The sequence below is a fragment of the Lipotes vexillifer genome, unplaced genomic scaffold, assembly GCF_000442215.2.
Source record: "Lipotes vexillifer unplaced genomic scaffold, Lipotes_vexillifer_v1.1 scaffold1190, whole genome shotgun sequence".
NCBI lineage: Eukaryota > Metazoa > Chordata > Mammalia > Artiodactyla > Lipotidae > Lipotes > Lipotes vexillifer.
This window is the reverse complement of record NW_006787133.1, coordinates 157,652-169,778: the sequence shown is the minus strand read 5'-3', so window position 1 is coordinate 169,778 and position 12,127 is coordinate 157,652.

The window sequence follows — 12,127 nt, the reverse complement described above, 5'->3', positions numbered from 1 at the left end:
AAATAAGAAGGAAAAAAGAATTTTTATATAACGTGGAGTGAAAGCAAACTGAGCAGTGAGCAAGATTTTTCAGAGAAAGTATATTTTTATCAGAGTAAAAAAGAGTGACACAAACTCCTAGTAATCTGCACATTCCCAGAAACCCATATTTCTACAAAAATGGAAAGAATACATTTTTGTACATACATACTTTAGTGTGTTTTTTAAGTAACTGCACCAGCTCTTTCTGAGGATAATCAATATTTAGTAATTTGCTCTCAAATAGCTTGTTTAAATTTTAAAAAGGATTTTAACTTACACATTTGAATTTTATCTTCAGACAAAATAAAATATTTCTTCTAATTTTTTTAATTGCTGAACTTGTTAAAAAATGTTTATGCTTTTATTTATCTTTGTATATTTACCTAATGGATGATATCAGTATCAATTTTTGGTAAAATAATAGCCAAGACTGTACAAAGTAAGGGGTAAAGCAAGCACAACTGCTATACATAAGTTTGATCTGATGTAAATATTTAAATAGTAAGATGACTTCATTCATTCTGAGCATAATCTCTGTTTAGTTTGTGCCATATTGAGAAATACAATGACAAGGGAAGTTATGTTCTGCACAATATACACTTGTGCGTGCTTGTGTGTGTGTGTGTGTGTGTGTGTGTGTGTGTGTGTGTGTATGCATGCTCCTCTATGATTTATTTCTTGGATATATGTAATATATAAATGCATGTATGTGGACATATTTCACATATATATGAATATATATGCCTATAGTTCACATATATTTATTTCTATACATATAAATAAATGCATATATATTTGTCTCATACACATATATGTATATATACATGAATGTCTCATATATATACATATATATGTATATGCTTAGACATATATATTGTAGGAAAAATTGGAAAAAAATGTGAAAAGAAAAACAAGGAAGGAAATTATTTTATTCTTACTAGTCAAACTTGAAAATAATAGACTTCTAAAGACTTTTAAAAAGATAATACTTCTTAACTTTATGAGAGCTAAAATTTAGGCAAAAAGTGTTATTGAAATGAATCACTTTAATAGTTGATGTTTACAAAGATTTTTGAAAATTGTGCAAGCTACGAATTCTCTTTCAGAATACTCATTTCAGAAATATATATTTTTGAATTATATTCTGCTATGCACAAAAAATACTGTAAAAAATGTTACTTCTATCAATATATTGTGTACAGCAGTTGAACATGCGTAAACAACCAGGACTGTTATTTTTAGAATTGATTTTTTAAAGTTGTTTTAGGTTTAGCCCTAAATTGACCCTAAGGTAGAGAGATCCCCATGTATCTTCCATCCCCACACATGTATAGCCTCTCTCATTATCCATATCTCTAACTAGAGTAGTATATTGGTTACAACTGATGAACGTATGTTGCTGCATCATTATAAATCAGAGTCCATAGTTTATATTGGGGTTCACTCTTGGTGTTGTATATTGTATGATTTTGGACAAACATATAATGATATGTATCTACCATTATAGTTTCACACTGCCCTAAAAATCCTCTGTGCTCTACCTATTCATCTATCCCACTGGTCGCAACCACTGATATACTGTCTCTGTAGTTTTTTCTTTTCCAGATTGTCATACAGTTGAAAACACACAATCTGAAAGCCTTTTCAGATTGGCTTTTTTCACTTAGTAATATGCATTTATTGTTCCCCATGTCTTTTCATAACTTGATAGCTCTTTTCTTTTTAACCCTGAATAATATTCTATTCGCTGAATGTGTCACAGTTTACTTATTTATTCACCTGCTGAAGGACATTTTGAGTACTTCCAAGTTTTGGCAATTATGAATAAAGCTGATATAAACATCCATGTGAAGGTTTTCCTGTGGACAGAAGTTTTTAACTCTTTCATGTAAATACCAAGGAACACAATTCTATCATATGGTAAAAGTATGTTTAGTTTTGTAAGAAATTGCCAAACTGTCTTCCATGGTAGCTGTGACATTTTGCATTCCCACCAGCAGTGAATGAGAGTTCCTGTTGCTCTACATCCTCACCAGCATTTAGTGTTGTTAGTGTCTTGGTATTTACCTATTCTAATAGGTTGTAGTGGTATCTAATTGTTGTTTTAATTTGCATTTATCTGATAACATATGATGTGAAACATCTTTTCATGTGTTTTTTTGCTATCTGTATACCTTCTTTGCTGAGATGTCTGTTAAGGTCTTTGACCCATTTTGTTGAATGGGTTGTTTGTTTTCTTACTGTTGCATTTTAAGAGTTCTTTGTATATTTTTGGTAACAGTCCTTCATCAAATGTGTATTTTGTAATTATTTTCTCCCAGTCTGTGGCATCTTTGTTATTTTCTTGATAGTGACTTTCTTAGAGGAGAAAATTTTAATTTTAATGTAGTGCAGCTCATCAATTCTTTCATGCTTCGTGCCTTTGGTGTTATATTTTAAAAGTCATTGTCATACACAATGGCATCTAGATTTCTCCTATGTTATCTTCTAGGAGTTTTATATTTTACAATTAGGTCTGTGCTCTATTTTGAATTTTTTTTTTTTTTTTTTGCAGAGTGAAAGGTCTTTGTTTAAATATATTATTTATATATTTCCCTGGCGGTCCAGTGGTTAAGACTTAGCCTTCGAAGGCAGGGTTTGTGGGTTGGATCACTGGTCGGGGAGCTAAGATCCCACATACCTCGTGACCAAAAAACCAAAACATAAAACAGAAGCAACATTGTAACAAATTCAATAAAAACTTAAAAAAAATATATATATATATAATTTATTTGCATTTGGGTGTCCAGTGTTTCAGCACTTTTCTTGAAAAAATTTTTTAAGTCTCCATTTTATCACCTTGGCTCTTTTGTCAAAAATCAGTTGACTATATTTATGTGGGTCTATTTCTGGGCTTTCTATTCCAGGATTCTTTTGCATTCAGTTAAACAATTAATGTTGAATTTATATCAGTTTCTGCTTAATTACTTGCTTAAGAATTTCTGGGTTGTATATAGATAGAAAATGTTTAATTTAATTCAAGAATTATTTACAGAGTGAAAAAATCAAGTGGGAAGTGACATGTAGTTGTCATTGACAATAGACAAACATGGTGAATGTATGAATGATTTAAGAATAAGAGTTTTACAGTAATTTGTTCATAGTCAATTGGTTTTTTGAAAAAAAAATACAATGTAATATTTAAGTATTAATCTTTATGAGCAAAAAGATTATAATGTCACTTTTATTAGTTTTCAAAGATAAAGACTTGTGTTTCAAAGATAAAACACAAGATGTCTAAAAATTTCTGATTTTTTTGTCACATATTTACTGAAAATTTCAAACAGGATGAAATAGTAGCTATTATATGTTAAAACATCTAATTAAATAAATCTTGTTAAACTACGATAACACAGAATATTCTAATAATAGTTTTCAGAGAAAATAGTTTATTTTTTGGAATCTGAACAAGAAGTAACCAAACTGATGCTTTGAGATTGCAAGTATCTATTACACACCTTTCCTAAGGATTTTCCTATCTGTCCAGTTCATCAGAGATATCACTGGTGGTAAAAGTGAAATGAAATCAAAATGCAGACAAAAGTCAGAGATGATTTTTTTCTGCAATTCCATTTTAAGAACCAGTGTTCTAAGATATATTTTATTTAAGAGGTTTTAAAAATCATAAAGTAGATGCAAAAGTATTATAAAAAATAGAAGCAATAATTTTAAATATGCCTCTGAAAAATTTTAGAAAATAAATTTGAAAGCAGTGCACCATGCTTCTCTTTGTGAATTGTCAATCACAAGAACCATTAACAGCAACTAAATCTTCAAATTTAAAAGGTGAAGAATAGGTTAGTCATTGACTTGGTTATTTACAACGTAGGAAAAAAGAAGGAAAACAAAATTACTTTGTGGTTATATTATCAACATCATCAATACTGAAATTCATATGAAAGTGAACCTCTTTTGGAGTAGACATTGTTAGCATTCACCAGTCTAATCATTCTTCAGGGTACACAAAGGAATGCACTCTTTGTTCCTTGAAATTTGATAACACCATTTGAATAGTTCTAGAATAAAATATTAGAGAAGTGATATATATCATCACCAGTCTGAAGAATTTAAATGATGGTTTGAGTCATTTATCCTCTATTACAATAAATTCTGGGTTAGCTTTTCTTTGAAGATGGCCAACCAACAGTTTCTCTCTTCCTTGTATGCACATGCCAGTCCTCTCATCCAGAGATTTCCTTTCCCCTTGAATTTGGATGACCTTGTAACTTTCATTCCTAGTAAAACATAGTAAAAGTGACCCTGTGACAGTTTCAGGCCTAGTCTGGAAGACCCCTGGGTGTTTACTCTATTGCTGTCTTTTAAGACAGATGCCATCTAAAGAGATTCAAGCCAGAATATATGATATTGAGAGATCGTGGACAGAGAGAGAGTTAGATTCAGTCCTCTAGTCATTCTTGCAACACACATGTGAGACCATCTTGGACTTGCCAACCCAAGCAGCTGCTAACTGAATGTAGCAGCATGAGTGAACCAAGGCAAGACCATAGGAAAAACTGCCTCGTCAACTGAAAAGGTCATGATAGATAGAGTAAAGCTTTGAATTTTTTAAAAGCCATTAAATTTGGGGATGGTTTGTTGTGAGATAACCTATAATCAAAATAAACCTTGAAAATGCATGTTGCTATCTGACCATCAGAAAATGATGGATCTGTTGTCAACCTAGTTCTTAAGAACAACCTCACGTTGCAAGACCCCTCCTTAGCCCCTCATCCCTCTCAAACCATTCAATAATAAATGAACCTTTGCTTTTTTAATCCACTTAAATTTGGGGTGGGTTTGCATCAGAATCATCTGGAGCACTTGATAAAACACAGATTACATGAAGACTCAACTAGGGAAGGACGCTTCCAATATGTCCTCACATACTCACTCAAAAGGCCATTGTCAGAATTCAGCTTCTTGTGGGCTGTGAGTTGAAGGTTTCCAAGTTTCTTGCCAGGTGGAACAGAGAAAGAGCCAGAAAGAGAATCCAAACCAAATGAAAGACACAGACTTTTAAAATCGAATCTTGGAAATGACCCTCATCACATTTGCCAAATATTTTTCATCATGAGCAAGTTAGTAGGTCCAGCCACACATGGGGAAGGACTTACAAGGGCATGAAAACCAGGAATTGGGGGAAATTGTGAGTCATTTCAGAAACTGACTACCACCGGGAGGTTGAGAATTTGGCAAAATATATTAAGGTACACATATAAAAATAATAGAAAATAAATAATAGAAAAATGCTATGAATTTTTAAAAAGAGCAATTGTGTTCTTGTTGTATTAAGATGAAGTTTTAGACCATTAGCAGAAGGGGGACTCACTTTAAGAAATAGGTTTAAGTATTAACAATAAAGAAAATTCAACTTTTCACAGTCTGTGACTGTTTTGTTTTTAATCTATACCTGTATGTCTATAAGGATATGCATATATTTAACACTACCCTTAGCCTATGAATACACACTTATGTACATTGCCCTTTTTAATGACTTGAACTGTTTTTCAAAGGATGTTGATCCTTTGAGTAAATTTCCTTTTGGAAAGTATACCCATCATTCTTTTAATATCTGTTCCTTATTTAACTATTTGAAAGTGCCATAAATAAACTAAGTCCATATTGGTAGACAGTTGTTTTCAGTTGTCATTAATCTATATGATTTTTTTTTTGCCCAAAACAAGTATATTACTAACATAAATACCTAAAAGTGGAAAAGGTTGGAAAAACATAAAGTGCGTTTTTCATTTTGAAAGATATTGCTGAATGTCCTGCAAGGATGTTTTACCCAACTTTCCATATAATTCTATAATGTATAGGAGAGCTGTTCAAACCTTTGTCAGCACTGTGAATATTATAGATATTTTGTACTTGACAAAACTGATTGCCAAAGACTAGCTTCCCATTGAAGTTTAATATGTATCTCTTTTATTATAAGCGTGCTAGGTCATATTTCAACAGGGTTTAAATCTTTATGCAGCTTTTTTGCAAACTACTTCCTTTGCTGCTTTTTTTCTCCTGTATTGTTGATCTTTTCTTTTTGATTTCTAAGAATCCTTTAGAACAGTTTATCAGAATTAGATATTGCTCTCTTCCCAGTTTGTATCTTGTTTTATGCTGTATCTAAGTTTAGTTGCAAAGCAGAAATGTTTAAATTACAGGCATTTCAGTAGTTCAGTATAGCATCAATACCACTGAATACTTGATCTCCAAATTGCAACTCTGATACAGTAGTGCGGAAGATAAGGAGATGTACTTCCCACATCTCCTTTAATGAAGGACTTGGCTGTCCATGTAAATGTGAGTGGTATGGTCAGCAGGCAGCCTCCAGCTGTGTGTCAGCTTACTCTCTCAGCTTCTGGCTCAAAGAGCCACCTTGTCTGAAATCATTCTTCTTCCCATAACAGCTCATAACCAGTACTAGTCCATTTCTCTTTATACAGCATAAGTCTGACAGTCTCCGAGCTACCTGCTGGGTAGACAGAGGATTTGTCAGGCTCACCTTCAATTTGACTTCTTCCTCTGATCAACCCTACATCCTGTACCTTGAAGAGGTGTAGTTTGCACTCCAAACTTTGTCTCAGTGTCTGCTTCTCAAGTACTCAACTTGTAATAGGTGGTCAGTTCTTAACCACAACAGCTAAGGATGCAAACCCCAGCGGCGATTTAATAAGCTGCCTACTTCTTTTGTTTAAGCTACCCAGTTTGTGGTACTTTATTAAGGCAGCTCTAGCAAACTAATACAACTACCAATTATCCTGATGTAGATTTCTCTATCTACTGTCTTCCCTTTCCTTCTTCCCTCCCATCTATCCCTCCCTCCCTCCCTTCCTTCCTTCCTTCTTTTCTTCCTTCTTTCTTTCCATCCATCTGTCCATCTGTCATTTGTTTGGAATTTAGTATATACTTACTTTGTTCAAAAGTGCATACCATTGGTTAATTCTGGACAAAGTTATTAACCATTTGTTATCATGGTTTCCTCTATTATCTCATTCTTAACTCCAATTAGAAGTATGGATTCTACTTCTCCCTCTAGCCTCTATTTCTTAAGTTCCTTTTCCATATTTTCTAGCTTTTAATCCTCTGTGTGCAACATTCTATGTAATGTATTTAGATCTGTTTTCCAACTTTAAAATTTTGCTCTTCCTTGCCTAACTTTTTAAATTTTAGAGTAAATGTATTTCATTTTAGAGTATCAGTTTTGTCTTTTTATATCTGTCTAGTTATTTTAGGCATTTTTTTTTGCATGTTGAATTCTCCTGTTTATATCTTTAAAAACTGTTAAACAGTACAGACTCGTTTTTTATTTATCTGATGTATTCTGTGCACTTCTGCAAGGACAGCAAATTTGTGATTATTTGATCTCTTTGTTCTTTTTAACATGTGTGGTCTTATCTATAAACATTGTAACATTTTTTTTCTTTTCTACTTGCTTAGTGAAAAGCAAGGTAAAGAGAAAGTGTTAGAATGAACATGTGGGAGGGGTGTAGGTGCAGAGAAGGCAGATTTTAGGAAGGAAGAGGCCATGTTTAGAACAACTCTTGAAATTAAGAAGAAAGGAGATTTTACCAAGGGGCCAGTAGAAAAGCTATATTGACTTCTCCCTCCCCTGCAAATTTTAGGAAAATTAATGACAAGTAGTAAATAAGTGAAAAAACAAAATTGCAGTTGTTCTTCATACAAAGAGAATATGGAACACAATAACATCCTTATGACTAATAATAGCCCTCAACACACACATTCCCAGAAAGCAAATGAAAACTATAACCTAGTATCTTAAAATGTGCTAAACACAAGAAGACCTGATGTTACATATGATGATGGAAGCTACATATGGTGTTTTCTTTGTTTTTCTTTTTTTTTTTTTTTTTTCGCAGTATGCGGGCCTCTCACTGTTGTGGCCTCTCCTGTTGCAGAGCATAGGCTCTGGACACGCAGGCCCAGCGGGCATGGCTCACGGGCCCAGCCGCTCAGCGGCATGTGGGATCTTCCCGTATGGGGCACGAACCCGTGTCCCCTGCATCAGCAGGCGGACTCAACCACTGCGCCACCAGGGAAGCCCCATATGGTGTTTTCTTGCCACCTCCCTCAATAAAGAAATGCAACCTGAATTTGTTCAAAAGTTTTGATATGACCTTTAATTTACAACTATAGCTATGCCAGGAGGATTCACCCAACAAAATTGTAAATCTCTGAATATTCAGGTTTCTCCAGCAAAATATGTACAAAGAGGCTAAAACAGAGAGACAGAAAGAAACAAAAAAATGGAACATATAAACTAAAGAAACTTCGGACACCTTTCAACCAAAGAAAATGAAAGGGTTGTATTTGGATGTTGATTCAAATGCATTGTAATTCATATTTATGTGATGCAAATTGGAAATTAGCATACTTACTGGATATTTGATTATACTAAATAATTATTTAAAATATGATAAAAATAGCCCTTATTCTTTTTTTATGGTTCCTGGTAAAATTATATCTGGCTAACTCTTCTATAATATTGAAAGGGTAGATGGAAAAGGATATTGATCTCAACTTTTTCCATGAACTGGTAATTGTTAAAACTCTCCCTTGAGTATAATTAGAAATACTTCAAAAAACAGAGTGAATCATGAAAGTAAATAACAAAAATAAAGTGAAAAAGAAAAGTAATGTATTTATTTTGAATGACTGTAATACTGTGTGTTTTTTTTTTTTTTTTTTTTTTTTTTTTTTTTTTCGCAGTATGCGGGCCTCTCACTGTTGTGGCCTCTCCTGTTGCAGAGCATAGGCTCTGGACACGCAGGCCCAGCGGGCATGGCTCACGGGCCCAGCCGCTCAGCGGCATGTGGGATCTTCCCGTATGGGGCACGAACCCGTGTCCCCTGCATCAGCAGGCGGACTCAACCACTGCGCCACCAGGGAAGCCCCATATGGTGTTTTCTTGCCACCTCCCTCAATAAAGAAATGCAACCTGAATTTGTTCAAAAGTTTTGATATGACCTTTAATTTACAACTATAGCTATGCCAGGAGGATTCACCCAACAAAATTGTAAATCTCTGAATATTCAGGTTTCTCCAGCAAAATATGTACAAAGAGGCTAAAACAGAGAGACAGAAAGAAACAAAAAAATGGAACATATAAACTAAAGAAACTTCGGACACCTTTCAACCAAAGAAAATGAAAGGGTTGTATTTGGATGTTGATTCAAATGCATTGTAATTCATATTTATGTGATGCAAATTGGAAATTAGCATACTTACTGGATATTTGATTATACTAAATAATTATTTAAAATATGATAAAAATAGCCCTTATTCTTTTTTTATGGTTCCTGGTAAAATTATATCTGGCTAACTCTTCTATAATATTGAAAGGGTAGATGGAAAAGGATATTGATCTCAACTTTTTCCATGAACTGGTAATTGTTAAAACTCTCCCTTGAGTATAATTAGAAATACTTCAAAAAACAGAGTGAATCATGAAAGTAAATAACAAAAATAAAGTGAAAAAGAAAAGTAATGTATTTATTTTGAATGACTGTAATACTGTCCTCTCATATGTTTAATGATTTTTGAAGGATGAGAATCTGGCATTTAAATATAGATTATTTCATGTTAGTTTTGTCATTCCTCCCCCCACACTGCCCCCCATTTTATGTTCAATGATGGGAAGTCATGACCTTCTGTTGGGAAACTTAGGGACATAAAAATTGCCAGTTATAAAAATATATTATTAAATAACAGCTCTGAGTCCTTTCTGTTTTACTACGTGTTCTCTACTTGAGAAAAAGAGCCTTGAACTTAGAACTTGGATTTATCACCACTTTTCTCAGCACATGAATAGTTTAAATCATTTAACATCTCTGAAACTATTTCCTCACCTGTAGAATAGAGATAACAATACTAGCTGTCTGCATCTCACAAGATTGCCTTCAGGTATGAACAGGAGCATATTTAAAATATATTTTGTATTTTGCAGTGGATAAAATGCTATCAAGTTACAATTATGTCTAGCATAGGAAAGTATTCGTGTGGTACAAACAGTATAGTTCCTGTGGAATAAATGAAACAGAATCCATGAGTAACTAAAATTAGATGAAATTATTGACTGGAGAAACAGACATATGGAAAATAGGATCTAATGGAAATATAATGCCTCTTTTCAATTGAAAGATTTATTTTTGATTTGTGAAATAGAACTGATAGTGACTCACCTTAAATTTATTTATAGAACTAAAAAATTATAATTTTTAAATAAAAATTTTAATATATAAAAATAAAGCTAAATTAATATTAAACTTCTCAAATAATTATTTAAATTATATTAGAACACAGTTTTGATTAAAAATAACTTTTAAATTATTATTAAAACATAATAAATATAGTAACTGTGACCAAAGATTATTTTCTTAATTTACAAATAGTTGCTCATAGTGTATCCCACAATATACAACTACAATTGGGGCAGTAAAATACAAACCCACATTTCAATCAGAATGCAGCACATATAGCTAAATCATTAATAAAACAAGTTGTTCAGTAAAGCAAGCATAATATGAAAAATATAATCTCTTCAGAATTTTGTGGGGCATAATTTTCTACTTTACTAGTTCTTTAGTTTAGCATGTATATATTTGCCGCAGAGCTTGGAATGAAAAGGTGACCTATAATTTAACAATATCTAATTTAGATATTTTAAGCCATCATTTAAAATTAAAAATTTCATGCTATCATTGCAATATTTTTCTGAAATAATCAGGCTTTTAAAATATAAATTTGGTAAATCTGAATGTTCAGCAGTTTCACGAAGGAAACTTTTAAAAATAAATATTATTGAAAAAAACAAAACTATAGCACACGAGAAAATAAAAAAAAAGAAAGAAAAAAAAGGAGTAACTGGAGATCCCAAATAAATTCCTTTCCCACCAAAAACAAAAAAAATATATATATATATATATATATATATATATATATATATATATATAAGTTACTGTAGAAGACTATAAAATTGTCACAACATATCAGATTTTAAGCTGTAATATAAGGATAGTATTGTCATTTATTCTCATACATATTAGGTAGAATTTCCAATTTGTATATAGATAATTTAGATGTTTTGTAACTTAGATGAGCATGTATAAAACTGCAAATTATTAAATATTTGTCAAAGATTTTCCAACCAAAGTATGTGGTGATTTTTTTTCATTCATACACTCATAGAATTCAACAGTCTTCACCTACCATTATAATTCATCAATGTGGGGATTCCATACTATTTCTTATCCATAGTTAATTAAGCTGGGTGAGTATTCTCATTTGGGAAACTGCCCGTGTTTTATGAACCTTTATTTTGATTTGACTTTCTTTTCCAACCAATTATGAAATAAAAGCAAAAAGGCAGATTACAAATATTTCTTTCTGTTTCATCTCTTTACCAGAAATTCTCCAGTTTGTCATTTTAAAAGAAAAGGGGCAGGGGACTTTGATTTAAGCATTGGACAGATAATGTAACCTTCATGGATTTTCACCACTGAGAGATTTAAGCAATTGTGAACATGCATTCTTCAGAAATCTAAAAAGCAGTTTTGTCTGAATAAAACATCAGTGTGTGTCTTGTGCTGCCCATGCTTAGGAAAATCTTCTTTTCTTTGATTCTGCCCATATCCCACAATTCTACTAGCAAAGTATCTCCATTCTGTAGTTCCTGTGACAGCTTCTAGCTTTGTTAAGCACATTTATCCTAGTGTGCTCCAGCCTACAATTACGAAACAGAGTAGAATATGTCAGAGGAAAAATTCATAACCAAACTCCTCTTTTAACAGATAATTAGGGCAAAACATGACTAGATCCAAGGTTTCTTGACATCCTGTAGTGAATTAGAATGTTTTTAAATGTCAGAGGTTCACTCAAATGTTTTCCCAATTACAGTGTTTTTCAGTACACCTTCACTAATACTCCTTAATGAGATCTGGAGAGCTATTTGAAGATCATCATTAATACAGTAAAATTAAAGGAGGAAAAAAATTGAAGCTTTGTATATACCTTTTATTTTATCTACTATCTCTCATTGCTTTTGAGGGAA